Here is a 19,032-nt window from a genome sequence, read left to right on the forward strand (position 1 = left end):
CCACACTTTGAGAAACGCTGCATTAACCTGATCACTGACTGTGTTACAACCCTCCGCCTTTCAGATAACCATCTGCGGTAGAGGTAAAAGAGCATGCACAGTCAAAATAAATTGTGTGATTCATCTGTGTATTGTATATGCTTGATTAATACAATCTTTTTTTGTGATTAATCATATGAGTTAACTCGTTATTTTTGACAGCCTTGCATTTTCTTGATTTTAATGTCAATTTAAATGGGGCTGTTTGCAACTTCCTCAAAGATACTTGTTCACACAAAAAGATATAACAAGAAACATCAGCTTGCTTATGTCATCATCAGTGGTTTAACAGAACACATTTGTTCCGTCTATATTTTTCACAATTACTAAATTTACGCAATCCAAAATTTTGCCGGCCCAAATTTTTTATTGCCGTTTACGACAGTCACTCACCTTGTCTCGTCGACACATACGCACTGGGAGTGCGTGCGCACATAAAAAGCATTTTAAGGGAAGCAAAAAACAATTTGCAGTCAACTAATGTTCTTGGTTTTATATAGTATACATTCAATGATAGCGAACACTTATTATTCAAAAAATCGTTATCATTAGCTCATTAGCTAACAATACCCAAAGAATAATGCATGTGTGTTATAATGTCCATACTGTACATATGTATCTTAGAAGCCGTAAGAGGGCAGGATGTAACGCTTAAAATGCATTTGAAAGGTAGCGCCCTCTCGCCATCTGTGTAAACGTTGCATACAGCCTCTTTAAGCGAAGAACATGCATACAAATCTACTATTACAAAAAAGGTTGATATTCGTACAGATTGTTACCGATATTGGTTGATACAACATTGCTGTATCATTGTTGGACATTAAAAAGTGGTAAATCGCTGTCTGTAGTTTCGACACACCCTTATTTTTGATGTTGCAAGAGTTTCTCGCTTATTTGTCTGCTTAAAAGTTCCTGATTTGCGCTTTGCAATGAACAAACTCTGGTTGCTCCAAAGTGTTTCACTTCTGTTTCCTCATAAAAACTATGAGCGGGAGCGCACTTTGCAAAGTTGTGCTTCATGGCATCTTAGCAAGCCTACACTTTCTTCTTGTGTAATGTGTCCTATGCAGTTGCGTCACATTGTTGTTTCCCGTCACCTGCCTACAGAAAGGTTTCTTGATGTTGCACCGAAAAAGTAAGCTCGGCTAAATCCTCTTTTTTTCTCTGAGTGGTGTTATCTAAAGTGAGTGCCTTTCACCTCAAAGCTGTGTTTGCTTTTGTTTTGTATAGGCTTTGTGGCTGCAATGTTAGTGTTAGTGTCAATAGGCCTGCTTTGTTGTGGTGTTCAGTGAGCAGATGTGTTAGTGTCAAACGCACAAGACAGTGTGTTGCAATGCACGTGGATGCTTCTTTGCCTACTTCAGGGTTTGTGCATTGTGAACACCATGTTGCCAGAAGCTTCTCGCATGCACACACACTAACACACATGCATGTACAAATAAGCAAACAGAGGCATGCTCATACATACATACAACACACACAAATACAGAATGACAGCAAATCAGGGCGAGGCATGCTGCTAGTGTTCTATGAACATCTGGAATGTATCCGTGGCTTCTCTATCATGCGGGATTCGCCCCTGGCGGAGATTATGCTGATTGTGTGTTGCATAACGCTGTATGTGTCACATGCATTCTGGGATTGCATACATTACATTACAGTCTGAAATAAAGGACAGGAGGTGGGATTATGGGAAGTCGCCCAGGCCAGTTAAACGGAGGAGCGCCACATCTACATGGCGGCCCAACACCTTGAAACTACTGCACTTAGTCATTTAGAGCCCTATTTACTGCACTCAGTCATTTAGAGCCCTATTCAACACCTGTATGTTTGGCTGTGTGAAAATTATGGAACATGGAGTTTTCCTAACGTTTGTGAACGTCATCGAAATCCATTAAAAAGATAACACTTTGCATTTGAAAAGGCCATAAACATCTTGTCGTTTTCAGTGTGTGCTGTACTGGTGATAGAGTTTGTGTATGCACGCTAGAGATGCGCGGATAGGCAATTATATCATCCGCAACCGCGTCACCAAAGTCGTCATCCACCCGTAGTCCACCCGAACCAAAATTTTATCAGAAACGCATCCGCCTGCCACCCGCCCGCTGAAATACATCAGAGGGTGGCCACCTTTACCACTCACAGAGCTGTTTAAACATGTTTCACAGAGTAACGAAGCAATTGGAGCCGCTAAAGTTTTCGCTATTATCCAATTGGCTGCTAGCGGGGTGTATAAAATAGTCAGGGATTGTCATGGATACAAAGGATTCTGGGTATTTGTTGTGTTGCGTTTACGTTGTGTTACTGTGAGGATGTCCTCCCGAAATGTGTTTGTCAATCTTGTTTGGTGTGGCTTCACAGCGTGGCGCATATTACTAAGAGTGTTAAAATTGTTTATATCACAACCATTAGTGTATTCTATGTCACCCAGTATGCCTTGCAGTCATGTGCGTGTTGCTGCGGAAGCCACGCACAACATGTTGCTGGACTGACAAGCAGATTGTACATGCTGTAGAGGCCGACAAAATCAATTACTTCATAGCACGCCCTAATACTTATTATCTGGGTGACTGCCGGTAGTCATTCTAGAGAATATTAGCGTCTCCTATTGTTTCCTTCGCTTTGTGACACGGGTCTTGGCAAAGGATACCGATCCCAGAACCATGTATATAAAATATTTCCGGATGATTCAACCGCCACCCGCCCGAATCCAATTAAAATCTATTTTTTCGTCATGTCACCCGCCCGACCCGCGGTTTATCCGCGGACTCCGCGGATGAGACCGCAAACCGCGCATCTCTAATGCACGCTACAACAGCGTCTTCTTCCTGGCTGAATGGGGATAGAACATTTTTTGGTGAAACTTTAACTTGTTATTTAGTGGAGTCACCCTAATGTTATGTGTGATGTTAAGAGCTCCATTTAGTAAAACTCTTTGTGAAGCCATGCCAGGAAATGGTTTGGTCAGCTGTGTGAGTGTGCACGCCAGGGGAGTGTGACAGTTCACTGTTTGATGGATTTGAAAACCGTTAATAAAGCTATGAAATTAATTGATTAAAATAGATGATTTTTTTCTGTTATTATGATTGCTACATTTTTGCTGATCATGTTGTTCAATAAAGTGATTGTTGATGACCACCTCAATCAGAATACATTACATAGCTTTCTTGAAGTTGTTTTATCTTTTAATTACGTATTGCATAGGCGCTAATCTACATTTCTGCCAGTGGGTGCTAGGTGTGTGTGAATTAGTCTTTTCCCGATACCAATATTTACCAAAAGTATTTCAGTACTTCTTCCTCCAAACACGACGAGTTGAGTTTTTACCAACAAGTTCTATTTTGGTTTCATCTGACCACATGACATTCTCCCAATCCTCTGCTGTGACATCCATGTATCCATTTTGGTATAAACTCAACCCGTCGTGTTTGGAGGAAGAAAAATACTGAGTTGCATCCCAAGAACACCACACCTACTGTGAAGCATGGGGGTGGAAACATCATGCTTTGGGGCTGTTTTTCTGCTAAGGGGACAGGACGATTGATCCCTGTTAAGGAAAGAATGAATGGGGCCATGTATCGTGAGATTTTGAGCCGAACCCTCCTTCAATCAGTGAGAGCTTTGAATGGTTGACCAAATACTTATTTTCCACCATAATTTACAAATAAATTCTTTAAAATTCCTACAATGTGAATTCCTGGATTTTTTCCCCCATTCTGTCTCTCACACTTGAAGTGTATCTATGATTAAAATTACAGACCTCTGTCATCATTTTAAGTGGGAGAATTTGCACAATCGGTGGCTGACTAAATACTTTTTTGCCCCACTGTAGCTCGATGAGTTTGCCCCGTCTTTATGCCCAGAACTTTTTAAAAAAGGCAGGCTTAGCTCCAGTACACATCTTAAAAGACATCTCCGCTAGTCAGATGCAGATGTGGGAGCTGTACATTTAATCAGTTTGTTTTTCTTCAGTGACTATGCTACCGTAGCATATTGTGGCTGTTAAGACGTGTTAGTGTTACATAGCTAGTGTTGCTAATGTTTATGTCTTCCTGTCCCACTTCTTAATATTACATTGTTGTGTGATGTGACATGTTTTTCTTTATGTTGGACAAGTGCAGAGTTACAGTGTATATGTAAAAAAGTAAATAATGGCGCTTCTTGGAGATACACTATTTCGGAGACAGGCATGACTAAAACAGCTCATTAGCAATAAATGGGTCATATTATAAAAATCTTTCTACATTTAAAACACTTCCATGTGGTCTACATAACATGTGTTCATGGTTATTGATCAGAATTTTGCATAAACTATGTTTTACAGGCCACCTTCGAACCGCTTTCTAACCGTCTCTCCGGGATGCGCCGTTTTGTTGGCAGTCTTTTTTACGTGCCTCCACTTTGATTGCGTTTTCTCCCCGTCAGCCATGTTGTAGCTTTTGGCGCTTCCATTTGAAGTCTACGGACAGGTATAGATCAGAACTATACGCTACTTTTTATTAGAAAAGGCAACAGCAGAGGACGTGCATGTGTTGCGGGACTGCATTGTGTTGTTTCCTAGAACCCAAGTTGCCGGCATGAGATCGAGCTAAATGCATTATTGAAGGGGAGTGAGATTTACCAACGTACACATGGCCAAGCCACTAGTGAGGGGATCGGCAGTTCTTTTGACTGTACTGAATCGCTAGAATCAGTTCCTTAAATTGATTGGTTCAAAAGATTCGTTCACCGAATCACTTCTGCAGCAGCAGTTCTGTGTGCAGGTCGGCGAATCATGAGTCAGTCAGTAACAGCTTCCCCAGCGGCAGATCTCGGTGTGTGTCACAAGCCCTCAGCACCCAATGAACGACGCCCACAGTGACAGACCGAAATCCTCAATGTGACGTCATCCTCCGAGACAAAGTCAGTTCTCTGTGTCAGTACGTTCTCGAACGTGATTCACGTCGCGACACAGTCAGTTCTCTGTGTCAGTACGTTCGCGAACGTGATTCACGTGATTCACGTCGCGACACAGTCAGTTCTCTGTGTCAGTACGTTCGCGAACGTGATTCACGTGATTCACGTCGCGACACAGTCAGTTCTCTGTGTCAGTACGTTCGCGAACGTGATTCACGTGATTCACGTCGCGACACAGTCAGTTCTCTGTGTCAGTACGTTCGCGAACGTGATTCACGTGATTCATGTCGCGACACATGCAGTCAGTTCTTTGTGTCAGTACGTTCGTGAACGTGATTCACGTGATTCACGTGATTCACGTGATTCGCGCCAATTCCACTCATACCGTCATGGTCGCGGTGGAGCTCAACTGAACTGACAAAGGAACTTATCAGTTCATGAAGTGATTCGGTTCAGTACGTTCACTCAAAAGGATTTGTTCGTTTGAACGAATCGTTCGCGAACGACACACCACTACAAGCCACTCTGGCTGGCCTTCGTTACGGCTGTACCAGCCAGTCTCTCCCACAATAGGAGGATAGAGAAAAATAAGGAGCTCATTGACTACAATCGCAGGCTTGCGCAAAGCATAACTACAAGTTATTGGCAGAATATATATTTTAACATTGAGTGGAGATCAGCTGATATGTGGACTACCAAGGGGTGATTAATTATGACTTTCAAAGAGCTTGAAAGTTACGTCATATGATTAGAGAAGCAAGGTGGACAGTTGTGGCTCCATGACGTGAGACCTCTGTGGACATGTTACATAAACAAGTAAGCAAGTGTATATTTGTATTAAAGCATGAGTATGCTATAAAAGCGATGACGTCTATGGACAGGTGGTGAGCTCATCCTATAGCTCATCCAGATTATACTTGAAACATGACATGCTAAAGAACGACGGCACGGCACATTTTCCCTCACGAAGCTTGGATAATCAATGTCATGTCCATAGTCTCATTCATTGGGGTGATTTAGGGATTATTACAGCGCTCACCTATTAGGTGCACGTACACACAATTTTATGCCTGAATTGTCCATTGGTATGAATGTGAGTGTGAATGGTTGTTTGCATATAAAGTATGGGCCTGATCTACTAAAATCTCAGATAAAAAGTACTAAATAGCATGTGCAAACTATACAATTGTATGTATTTTAGTGTACAATTTTCTGGTGATTTACTAAGAAAGCATAAACAATCGATAACAAGTGAAAAAGTGGTGAAAACCGCACTATTTAAATTAATATTTTGCTTGTACGTTTGACTAAATATCTTAGTTATAGAAACTGACGTCATAAATGTCTATACAAAATACATTTGCTGTCAAACTTCAATTATAAGGTTTTTAAGAATAAAATCTAATTAATAGTGTCTGACTCTACCCAGAAAAACATGCAAAATTGTTTATTCCAGCTGTAGTATTGCCCTAATTCTAACTCTGACTCTAACGTCACACACACAAAGAATCCAACGTCATGTAAAAAAAAAAAAAAGAAGAAATCAGGCAGCCAGAAGAGAAAAAAATGTCTGAAATATGTCAAATATGTTGATACACACACAGATAGAAAATTCTTTCTCCGTTGTCTGTCATTGCAGCGCCATCTCCTCCTTTCTCACAACCATTTGTGCGTAACTGCCAGTTTGCACATACCTTCTAAATGTGCTGAATATAGATGCAAAACCATTTAGTTTTTTAGCTAAATTATATCATTTGCATCTCCTACTCCCAGTTTTGAGGGCGTTCTGATTAACAGCATTTATTCTGCATTTTCATAAAAACAAACAGTAAATGGATGGTGTTTGCTATTTTGATCATTCAATAGACACAAGCCTCAGTGGAGGAGCCTTGTGGATCAACTTTGCGTGCGCTATTAATTTTGCACATGTTATTGTACACGCAAAGCAGTAGATCAGGCCCTATGTGCACTGTGATTAACTGGTGATCAGTCCACGGTGTGCTCCGTCTCTCAACCTAATTGTCAACTGGGATAAGCTCCATCTCAGCCCTGGACCTTATAATGAGGGTACAAGTTATAGAAAATAAATGAATGATGGTTTTCACTAAGGAGGCCTCTTCGCAACCAGTAGGGATGGGAATTGAAAAGCGGTTCTTGTTCAGAACTGGTTCCCAATGTATTAATTTCTTGGAATAGCTTGTCATTTTTTATAATGGTTCTCTTATCGATTCTCCTGGGTGGGAAAAATGGCGAATGTTCCGTGTGAAAAAACCCCCTCTAAAGTTGACTACATTTCACAAGAAAATATTGCAACAGCGCTTACTTTTAATAACTATAAGGCTGCTAGCGTAGCAACAGGAGAACATAATAGCAATATGCTAAAACATTTGAACACACAACATGCAATAATTATCAATGAAAGTCGCATTTTAACTGCTCCAATCTCATCCCAGCAGCTGTGAGGCTACCACGTCATCTAATACAACAGGTTCTAACTAACACCGCCTATCATGTTAGCGCTATTATTTATTAAATGGAAATAAATGCCTTCTCATTAAGATGAGCATGATGAGACACAGATTCCGGCTGGCAACAAGGCGGGCTGCCCCAGTTCACGTCTGCCGCTAAACAAATGTCACCGAGCAGGGACTAAGTCTGTGGTCAAAAGTTTGCATTTTCGATAGGTGACTGTTCAATTTTAGTCCAGGGTTTCCCACCCATTCATTTATTTGTTGCGGCCTGCCACGAAAGAATTACGGCCGCCACAACAAAAAAAAACAAAAACAAAAATTTTTTTTTTTTTTTTCCCCCCGGCTTTTGACTCGCTTGACCGCTCATAAAAGCGACGGGACTCTGTCTGTGAATGGAGCATGTAGTTACATATTATACAAATATGTATATAAATATATACATAAAGTGTTGTAATTATATTCCAACTCCGCGTTCTTCTCGGTAAACGCCGCTGCCGCCACTGCAAATCCACCCCCCCCCCCCCCCCCCCAATCCCCCGCCGCCCGACCACACCACCACAAATAGATGCCTGACCTGTGGGAAACACTGTAGTCAGAAAAAAGTTGCATGTTTTCCTGCAACGGGATTTTCTCTCAGTCATTATATTATTCAGGTGAAACTCATAATATTAGAATATGGCTGGGGGTCCCAGCTACCCCCAAATACTTTGATACAGCCCTGGCACTGAGAGCTAATTATACAGTTGTCTTTAATGAAGTAGCCAGTGAATGTCTGTGATTGGCTAAGCAGCCTCAGGGATCATATCTTTCACTTATTGCACCCTTCCACCCCAAAAGATCATGCGTCTCTGAAGACAGTGTAGTTATTAACCTTTCGCTCCGGGCCCGTCTCCATCACTCTATAAAGCAGAGGCGTCATGTGGCACTGTGATGAAGCATTCACTCACACACACACACACACACACACACACACACACACACACACACACACACACACACACACACACACACACACACACACACACACACACACACACACACACACACACACACACCCACACACACACACACACACACACACACGCGCACACACGCACACGTTCGTCTGTCTGCACGGATCACAGAAGAGTCAACTGCCTCTCTCTACCCCAAAGGGCCCATGCGCACTTTTCCTCATTTCCTGTGCCATTCGTCTTTTCTCTTATCTTCTCTATCTTCGTTTTGACCATCCTGCTCCTTTGTTCCTCTCTTTGTGAGCCCTCACATCTCCTCGTTCTCCTGTTGCTCGCTGGCATCCCAACAGCCGCTTCAAACATGCTATTATGTGCATCAAAGTGGATATTAGCTCACACATGCAGCATACTGTATGCATCTACTGCTAGTTTATATCTTCAAAGGGTGCTTAAATGTGCTCTCTCTTTGAATATTCATTCATGATGCACGCTCACACAGTATGCAGGTGCATTAAACATTAATTGGAGTAGAAACGTTAACAGCGAAAGGCGTGTGCGAAGAAATATGTGTGCGTTTGGGCGTGTGATCAGCCCGCGCAGTCGCTTCTAGTTCTACTCAGATCGCCTTAAGAAGTCCACGACGTAATGTTTTTTTTTTCCTTTGAGGGACGCCTCACTCTTGCAGATTCCATATTGTATCATCCTATATCAAAACACAAATACCCTGGATTTTTTTTTTTTGGGGGGGGGTTTGAGATTTACCGGCAATGATTTAATTATACATGGTCATTTACTGCACAACACAGCAGCAACAGAAACAATGTTGTTATAGTGGTCAGGAGCAAGCTGCTGAGTCAGCATTAATAGGGCTGATCAGTTCATTGTGGACTGTACATCTTGTGTAACACACATGAATTTGACAAAAACAGCTGAGTTGAAGCATTCAAAAGTGCACGCAGAGCTAGATAAGGCTGAGCACTCATACTTCAAATGCAGCTCGTGCTATCTGATGGCGTTGACATGAACTATATAAGGTTACCTACTGCCATAGCTGTTAATGACAATGTTCTTTTTGATCTTTTTTGAAAATTTAATTTGCAAACATTCCTGACATCAGTTGATGTAGCAAATATCACAGTGATCCTGTGAGATCTGCCAAAAAAAATCTGGTCCCATCTCTGCATTCTATATCTGATCTTCCTTTACTTCTACCACTCCGAGCCCAAATGAGAGGTAAAGTGCGCTAGTCTCGAGGCCAAAAGCCATAGCCGCTAACCCAGCGGCCAGCACAGTCTTTGAAGAAGTCAGGGAGTGAGGTTTACCAACGTACACATAGCCCAGCAACCCGGGCTGGCCCCCGTTATACTAGCATTTGCTTATAGCTCGGGATCTGAAAAAAGAAGTGGATAATATTCATTGAATCAACTAAGGACGTTAAAATGATATCTAAATGGCAGACATATATCGTCAAAGTACAGTATATGGAAAAGCTGCTGATGATGTGTTTGACAGAGAAGCAGCTGAAAGGAGAAACCGTAAAAGTCCACTCGCCAAGGTAAATGCTGTAAATTATTAGTACATCCATCCATCCATTTTCTACCGCTTGTCCATTTTGGGGTCGTGGGGTTGCTGGAGCCTATCTCAGCTGCATTTGAGCGGAAGGCGGGTACACTATTTTATGAAACCACTGTTGTTGTTTATACTGCCTTGTATTGTTTTATTATATACAATATTTTTTCACGTAAAAGTAAAGTTTTTTTCTTTTCAGAAGGCATGTTAGTAGCACCAAGTAAATTTATTTTAATTCAATTCAATAGGAAATGTTGATTTGAGATACAAGTGTTTTGAGCTAAGAGCTCCGTCACGGAACCAATTAAACTATATGTATGTATGTGCCCTGCGATGAGGTGGCGACTTGTCCAGGGTGTACCCCGCCTACCGCCCGAATGCAGCTGAGATAGGCTCAAGCAACCTCCCGACCTCCCGCGACCCCAAAAGGGACAAGCGGTAGAAAAATGGATGGACGGATATATATATATATATATATATATATATATATATATATATATACGTATATATATATATATGTATATATATATATACATATATATATTAGGGCTGTGAATCTCTGGGTGTCCCACGATTCGATTCAATATCGATTCTTGGGGTCACGATTCGATAATATATCGATTTTTTCGATTCGATTTGATTCTCGATTCAAAAACTATTTTTTCCCCGATTTAAAAGGATTCTGTATTCATTCAATACATAGGATTTCAGCAAGATCTATCCCAGTCTGCTGACATGCAAGCAGAGTAGTATATTTTTGTAAAAAGCTTTTATAATTGTAAAGGACAATGTTTATCAACTGATTACAATAATGTAAATTTGTTTACAAAAATATGACTTATTTTATCTTTGTGAAAACATTGGACACAGTGTGTTGTCAAGGTTATGAGATGCGATGCAACTGTAAGCCACCGTGACACTTTTTTTCAATTTTTATAAATGTCTAATGATAATGTCGATGAGGGATTTTTAATCACTGTTATGCTGAAATTATAACTAATATTGATACTGTTGTTGATGATATTAATTTTTGTTTCAATACTTTTGGTTTGTTCTGTGTCGTGTTTGTATCTCCTCTCAAGTGCTCTGTTTATTGCAGTTCTGAGTGTTTCTGGGTCAGGTTTGGTTTCGGAATTGGATTGCATTGTTATGGTATTTCTGTGTAGTGGTTTGTTGGATTGATAAAAAAAAAAAAAAAAAAAAAAAATTTTAAAAATCGATTTCAAAAAAAGTTGAATCGAGTCTGAATCGCACAACATAAACGATTCGATTTGTATTCGAATCAATTTTTTCCCACACCCTTAATATATATATATATATATACATATATATATATATATATATATATATATATATATATATATATATATATATATATATATATATATATATATATATATAGTTTTTTGTTTTTAAACGAGCTCCGCCTCTTCTGGGGCCCATCAGCAGGTGTAAGCGTAATTGATATAAAAATAGAATTGACTCCTCTCACATATATGATGATGCTCCTGAAGGCTTTTTGTCCATTATTAATTGTCATGGCAACAGTACTGGAGTTCCACACGTCGACCGAATAGGTTTCCGTTGCAGCCGACTATTATTGGATGCGACAAGGTGCTGACAGACAGCCATTGTTGCTTAGGTTTTGTCAGTGTGTGCGTGCGTAGTGAAGTGTAACGTTGTACAGAGAAGTCAAACAAACTTAAGGGAGTAAGTGCTGGAAGCTTTGGCAGGGGTGACATCCCCCCCCCCACCCCACCCCCCCCACCCCCCCCACTACCACCACCGACCCACCTCCCTCTCCCCTCCACCTCCAAGTGGGAGGAGTTACACAAAGGGCATGTGTGCTGTAGGTGTGGGGGTGTGCTTGTGTGTCGGAGCTGTGAAGCAGGTGAGAAGAGCTCAAGATGTCTTTAAGTGAGAGCAGATGGGAATTCAAATGTTATTGGAGCGTATGCTTCATGACTCATTCATACTGTTTGTGTGCGTGTGTATGTTTGTGTCTTCTCTCCTCCTGCTAGCTGTGTAGGTACGTGTCACCCTGAGGAGCTTATATTAACACAATTACACACCAGCCAAAGCGCAAGACAGCAAAGACAAAGCCGAGAGATGCTCAGAGAGAGTGCCCAGGTTGTTTTCTTTGAAGTGGATCCTGAGGTTCTGACAAGATCACTTTTGAAGTTGCAGGTCCTCATGACGTCATAAACGGGGGGAAAAAATCTCCTACCTCCTAGACATGATGCAATGCCTCCGACACCCCCCTAGATAAATCCGCCTGTGTATACGTCCAGCACGTTGTGTAAAAAAAGCAGGCTTCGCTACATATATTAAAATAAAGCTATAAATTACAGACTGTAAGTTTGATCATTTAGTTTTTCTTCAGCGAATAGGGTAACGTAGCAAGTGTAATGTTAGCACTGTGGCTCACAAAGTTAAGTTTGTGTTGCTAACATTAACATTTCAAATATTGTTAGAGTGCTCAAATTTACTTAAAATTGCTTAAAATGTCAATCAATCAATCAATGTTTATTAATACAGCCCTAAATCACAAGTGCCTCAAAGGGCTGCACAAACCACGACATCCTCGGTAGGGCCCACATAAGGTCAAGGAAAAACTCAACCCGGTGGGACGTCGACAATGATGACTATGAGAAACCTTGGAGAGGACCGCATATGTGGGCAACCAACCCCCCCTCCCCAACCCCCCCCTGGGGGACCGAAAAGCAATGGATGTCAAGCGGATCTAACATGATATTGTGAAAGTCCAATCCATAGTGGATCTAACGTAACCGTATATTTAAAGCATTTTCAGGAACACTTGTACTGAGTAACTATTTAAAGCTTTTTTTTAAAGGTGCATCGTTTATTGTTTTGTTTTGTTTGTGTGCACCTGATGTTTTGAAGAAAAGGTCGTACGATGCAAAGTCAAACCTCCAAATATGCACAGCAGCGTGACTCACCTGTCTGCGAGTCAGCCGAGCACAGAAAGGCAGCCAGCCGAAACAGCGAGGTGCCCACAGTGTGCACTCCTTTTCAGTTGGGCTCTGCCTTTATTTCTTTTTTTCTCCCCCATGCATCCGATGTTGCGTAAATTAATCGTGTGGGCAAACGAGCGCAGCGTTCAAGTGCTTGTGTTTGTGTGAGGTTGTTGTAGGTGGGCTTTGTGTGTGTTGTTTCTTGTGATCTTTTGATGCTTCGCTACCTCAATATGGATCCTCATATGCTGATTTTTGTGTGGGGGACTTGGAATGCCTACTCAGAATGCAGGTCAAAGTTTGTTGAAGCACTCAGGCCTGTAATGAAATCTCAACCTAACCGCTGTCTAACTTGAAAGTTTGTGTTGCGTCACTCGTACTATCTGGATCAATATCCGCGAGTGGATCAATTTTGACTATGCTGCTAGTTAATTGCATCGCATTCCCATCACAAATGTTTTCCCCCATTTTTGGATGAATTAAAGCTTTTTGGCTCGAAAACCATTGTCAGCATAATTAATTCTACCGGTGTTCAATTATATCGATGTTACAGGGATGCACATGTGTCCAGATATTGCTGCTTTATGGGTCAATTAGGCCAGACCAAGAAGTGTGAAAGGGAAGACATATAGAGACACTTGAAGGACGGAGTGGAACCTCATTTTAACATTATTAGTGATGCAGTAAAGTTTTGGTCACCAAAATACTTTTATACCCGAAACAGGATGTTGTGATGACAAAAGTAAGAAGGATGTGATTGTCTGGGGTGGATTGGAGGCAACATGTCTGCGATGTGCACATACTTAAATCAAAGTCAATCACAGTTTATTTATATAGCCCCCTCGAATTTTAACTCACATTAGGGCAAGAAAAAAGTCAACCGCAGCGTGGGTATGGTTGATAATGTGAGAGTCCAGTCCATAGGGAGGCCAGCAGGGGTATCCGCTTGCATGTAGACAAGTCGGCAGCGCAGAGACGTCACCAACTGGTGCATAGAGGACTGGTCCACCCATGTCTCGACTTGGAACAACTGGCGCCTCCTCTGTGGAAACTAATTCGTGACCACCTGATAACCTCTCCACACAGGACAGGGGGGCAGAGCATAAAAAAGCCTGGAGCCTGAATATAAAACACTCTAAAGCTGCCATATTTTTTTTGGCGCTGAGAATCACTAATAAGCTGGATTTCTTAGAACGCAGATTTCTGGCCGGTACATATGGTACAATACAACCAGCAAGATGGCATGGACCTAGACCGTTTAGTATTTTATATGTAAGTAGGGAAACCCTAAAATCGCATCTTAAGTGCGCAGGAAGCCAGTGCTGGTGTGCCAGGATAGGTGTAATATGATCAAACTTTCTTGTTGTTGTCAATCATCTAGCAGCCGGATTTTGTACCAACTGTAATCTTTTAATGCTAGACATAGGGAGACTCGAAAATAATAGGTTACAGTAATCGAGGCAACAAATGCATAAAAATTATCTTTGCGTTGCTGGTGGACAAAATGGGATGGATTTTAGCGATATTAGGGAGATGAAAGAAGACTGTTTTAGTAACATTCTTGATATGCAACTCAAACAAGGGAGTTGGGTGGAAAATAATGCCGAGATATCTCACAGAGTCACTTTGCGTGTTTTTTTTTTTGGTCTAATTTTAAGGTGGTATTATTAAATAAGGATCAAATACTTCAATATATCTCAGATATATTGAAATATGTTCACACACCCACGGCCCGTAATCTGCAAAACGTGCAATGTGGAAATACTAACAAGAAGCACAGCTGGAGCTGCAGCGTGAGGCTCGTGTGAACGCCTGTGAGCATTCACTGCTCGTCAGGAACAGGAGAACAGTAGAGTCTCCAAACATGAGAACATTCAGCCTTTTTTATTTTTTAACTTATTTGGAATTTTAATGTATATATTGTTGTTTTTTTAATCCTAATTTTTATGAAATATATTAAAATATATTTTATTTTTAATTTGATTATTTTTAAAAACAGTATGATTCTTTGAAGGATAAATATTAGTTTGTGCAATTGTATTACCTTTATATTAGTGAGGTTATTCCATGGCCATAGCCATAAATACAATTGTAATAATAATTGGCATACTAATTTTTACTGCGTTCTGGTTTTCTCCTTTTTGGTGTTCCTTTTTAGTCAAGAATTTTCATTTTGGTGATTTCCTAAACGTTGCAACGAATTTTCTAGTAAGGAGATGGAGTCTTTTTTCATCAATGATAGACGGTGAAAAAAGTGCCATAATGACCACAAAATATGGGCATTGCAAATAATTAGCGTTGTAGGAGCCTGAATACTGAATACTGTTTAAGTTCATTTAAATTTTATGGAAGGTGCATTATGTTTACTCAGCCAAAAGGGGACTATTTACTTTATTTGCATGATAAGAAAATGTATATATTGAATGCTTAGAGTAATTATATAAAGCTCACTTTATTTGTAATTATTACACTTGTCAAAATAATTTGATGACGTAACTGTTTTAATTGCATTTATGGCGGAAGGATTTTTGTGCTTTTTGGAAACAAGGTGTTATGGGTAATTACAGTCAGGTGCGGTGGAATCAAGCCACACAGTTTTTTGACCTCACTCATACTTTTTATCACTCTTACATTTTCTTACCCTTACTTTTTCTAACTCGTAGTGCAACAAACTCTCTGTATTTTGTCATTCATTTGTTCCCACATCGTGATTGTTTTACGTTTTGAATTATTAAGTTCACAAGTAAACCATACAAATGAAAAGGAACGTCTGGAGTTTTGTTTTTTTGTTGCCGCAAGAATCGGAGTGAAGGAGTAAGTAGAGGAGCGTCAAGCTAAGGCTACATTAGGAATCTACAAGTGTTTTGTTAAACAGCTTCCATCCATCCATCTTCTACCGCTTATTCCCTTTTGGGGTCGCGGGGGTCGCTGGCGCCTATCTCAGCTACAATCGGGTGGAAGGCAGGGTACACCCTGGACAAGTCGCCACCCCATCGCAGGGCGTTACACAGCTTGTCAGCTATTTTTGCTGTTTGCTGTTGTTTCTGCAGGTGTGTTCCCTAAAAACAGTAAACAAAACAATGTAATACTGGGGTTTTGTCAGTCTATGTAGGAGTTTCGTTGCTGTTCCTCAGTAGAGTTTGACTGTAAGCCGGAACTTATGGTGCGTTTCATTGGTAGTGGGAAGTCGGAATTTCAGAGTTCCTAATGTGAAGTTTCAACTGGAACGCCCCCAAGGTCAGATTTCCTTCTCGGAAAGTCGGAGAGTCCTCATCACCCAAATTTGGCTGTCAAAGATGGCTGCTCTGAGCGTGAACAATAACAGAAGGTTCTGTAATATCCGTTATTTGCACTTCTGACTGTTTTTTGTCCTACTAAATCAGCCATTTGCAATGTATATTTGGAGGTGCATACTTATGGTCATGTGACTGTAGTTTTAGTGTAGTGTACATTTTTGAAATTAGTTTAATGTTTTACACAATAGTGTCTATGTGTCCTCTTCATCCATCTTGTTGAAAGATTGCAGAAGGAGTCCATATTTTTCCACAAGTTGTTTGTATTCAGATAAGGCAAACCCAAGAATAGCTTTCGTGCATGTGGCCATTTTGATTTCGGTCCCAACTCCGACTTCCAACTTCCAAAGTAAATGAAACACAGCATTCTGGCTAAATTAACAGACTGCATGCTTTAAGGATTGTCGCAAGGGAAGCAGAGACAGGCTTATTTGGTCTCAAGGAGACCATGTCCCCACTTAGGGATCATTGATCATTTAATCGTAGAAGGTCCTATTATAAATTTAAAGATACCATCTTTAACCTTCATGATGGCTTAAAGGCCTGCTGAAACCCACTACTACCGACCACGCAGTCTGATAGTTTATATATCAATGAGGAAATATTAACATTGCAACACATGCCAATACGGCCTTTTTAGTTTACTAAATTGCAAATTTAAATTTCCCGCGAGTTTCTTGTTGAAAACGTCGCGGAATGATGATTTATACGCGTGACGTCATGGACTGTAAGGAAATATTAGCGCTGCACCAAACACGGCTAAGAGTCGTCTGCTTTAATCGCATAATTACACAGTATTTTGGACATCTGAGTTGTTGAATGTTTTGCAATTTTTTCATTTAATAATGAAGACTATAAAGAACAATGCTGTTGGTGGAAAGCGGTGGATTGCAGCTGTCTTTAGCACCGAGACACAGCCGGTGTTTCTTTGTTTGTTGTGAGGCAGAGCGGTCACGCAAACATGTTTTCTCTACGTCAACCAGCATGTTTTTGGATGGGGAAATTGTGATATATATCTTACCGGAGAAATCATTGGATCATTCTTCGTCCTGCAGCAGCTGTTTAAAAGGCTTAAATGAGCTTGGCTCCTCAGCTTCTCTCTGAGACACGCGTGTTTACCGCAGCCATCCGACCTCGAGGTATATCTTTACAATCTTTAAAATCTCACTAAAACACTATTAAAACAATAAACAGATAAGGGATCTTCCAGAATTATCCTAGTAAATGTGTCTAATTACATCTGAAACGCTCACACTGCCGCGGCCCGGAACCGTCTCTTTTTATTTTATTTTATTTTTTTTTAAATTTCTAGTCCTTCGCTATCAATATCATCATCCACGAATCTCTCATCCTTGCTCTTACTGCTGGTGGCTCCCATTAAAAACAATGTGAATATGTGTGGAGCCCTGCAACTCGTGACATCACGCGCACATACTTCCGGTAAAGGCAGGGCTTTTCTATTAGCGACCAAAAGTTGCGAACTTTATCGTCGATGTTCTCTACTAAATCCTTTCAGCAAAAATATGGCAATATCGCGAAATTATCAATTATGACACATAGAATGGACCTGCTATCCCCGTTTAAATAAGAAAATCTCATTTCAGTAGGCCTGCAAGCAACTTGGGCCAGGCATGCAGCCAATGTTGGTTGGCGTTTCTCCACTTTTTATAAACATTATACGTTGTACGATCTTACTTCACTTTTCAATTTGCTTTCCTTTGATCCACTGCCATCAGAATAAAGGGGAACAAGTTCACTGAAAAGAATGAAAAAGGGGCCCTTCCTCAGTGTCGCGACACAGAATCTCAGTTAGAGCATGACCTGTGTGTGTCTTACTCAAATGGTGAAAATGAGGGATGCATTTGAGTGGGAGCGAACAAATTGATGCAAATGATCTGGTGCGCTATCCAGCGGAGGCCACGGTCACACTGCCCTGCATGGCTGCTTCTCAAATTCTTCACCGCTTGTCCCGTTCATACACTTCTGTTTTTCACATTCTAGTCCTTGATGTTATTTTAGTAAAGTGAACGTTGTCATTCCCTGTTTGCGTCATGACTGTATGCACCTGTGTGTGTGTGTGTGTGTGCGTGCGTGCGTGCGTGTGCATGCGTGCGTGTGTGTGCGTGCATTTGTGCGCGTGTGTGTGTGTTTGTGTATGTATGTGACCACAAGCTCCATTCAGCTGTTTATTGCCATCCCTCCGTACACAAATCAACCATTCTCACCGTAAATCATCTGTCCCTTTCTTGTCTAGAATTCTCATTTGCTCGCCAGACTCACCTCATTTGCGTTGAAGCCACCATGAGTGTGCGGCCGTACCCCGCTAATTGTAGCTGGTAAAATTGCAGCGAGACGCGTTGCCTGAGCTGTCAGGAGTCATTAGTGGTTCACATTGTGTTGCTTTCGACTCGCATTGTTTACATTTCTGCACACATTTGGTTTCTGTCCCTAGTGCTAACAAACTGATTTTATTTTTGCAGTCCAAAAGCAAGCTACATAATGATAATAATAATAACAAAATATGTTTTTAAATGCAAATTCTTCTACTCCTGAAGCGATGCACACTAAAGAGTGAAAAGTGTTACTTACGTTGGTGCATGCTGGGAGGCAGTGTGGTCCCAAGATGCAGAGATGGCAGGCGAGGTGCAAGTAGAAAATGAAAAGTAGAATTGTCTCACATCAACCTATAAATATCAATATGATATTAATACATATGCATATATTACTAAATATACAAATACAAATGTGATATACAAATAAATTAATAATTTGTATGAATAACTGCGTATTTGAAAACATATACAAATAAAATTTATAAGTACAAAAATGTGACATA

General features: G+C 40.8%; 1 protein-coding gene across 5 annotated transcripts in view; it reads left to right on the forward strand.

Annotated features, from left to right (window-relative positions):
• Positions 1 to 19,032, forward strand: part of LOC133560400 (sodium/calcium exchanger 1-like) — a 157,966-nt gene that overhangs the window by 56,001 nt on the left and 82,933 nt on the right. The window contains exon 1 of one of the 5 annotated variants that reach the window (XM_061912871.1): positions 1,004 to 1,174. The exons of the other annotated variants lie outside the window; for them this stretch is intronic. The gene's annotated coding sequence lies outside the window, so the exon portion shown is untranslated. Of the gene's footprint in view, positions 1 to 1,003; positions 1,175 to 19,032 lie in introns of those variants that run through there. 5 annotated transcript variants of the gene reach the window in all.

This window comes from Nerophis ophidion, linkage group LG10 (genome assembly GCF_033978795.1).
Source record: "Nerophis ophidion isolate RoL-2023_Sa linkage group LG10, RoL_Noph_v1.0, whole genome shotgun sequence".
NCBI lineage: Eukaryota > Metazoa > Chordata > Actinopteri > Syngnathiformes > Syngnathidae > Nerophis > Nerophis ophidion.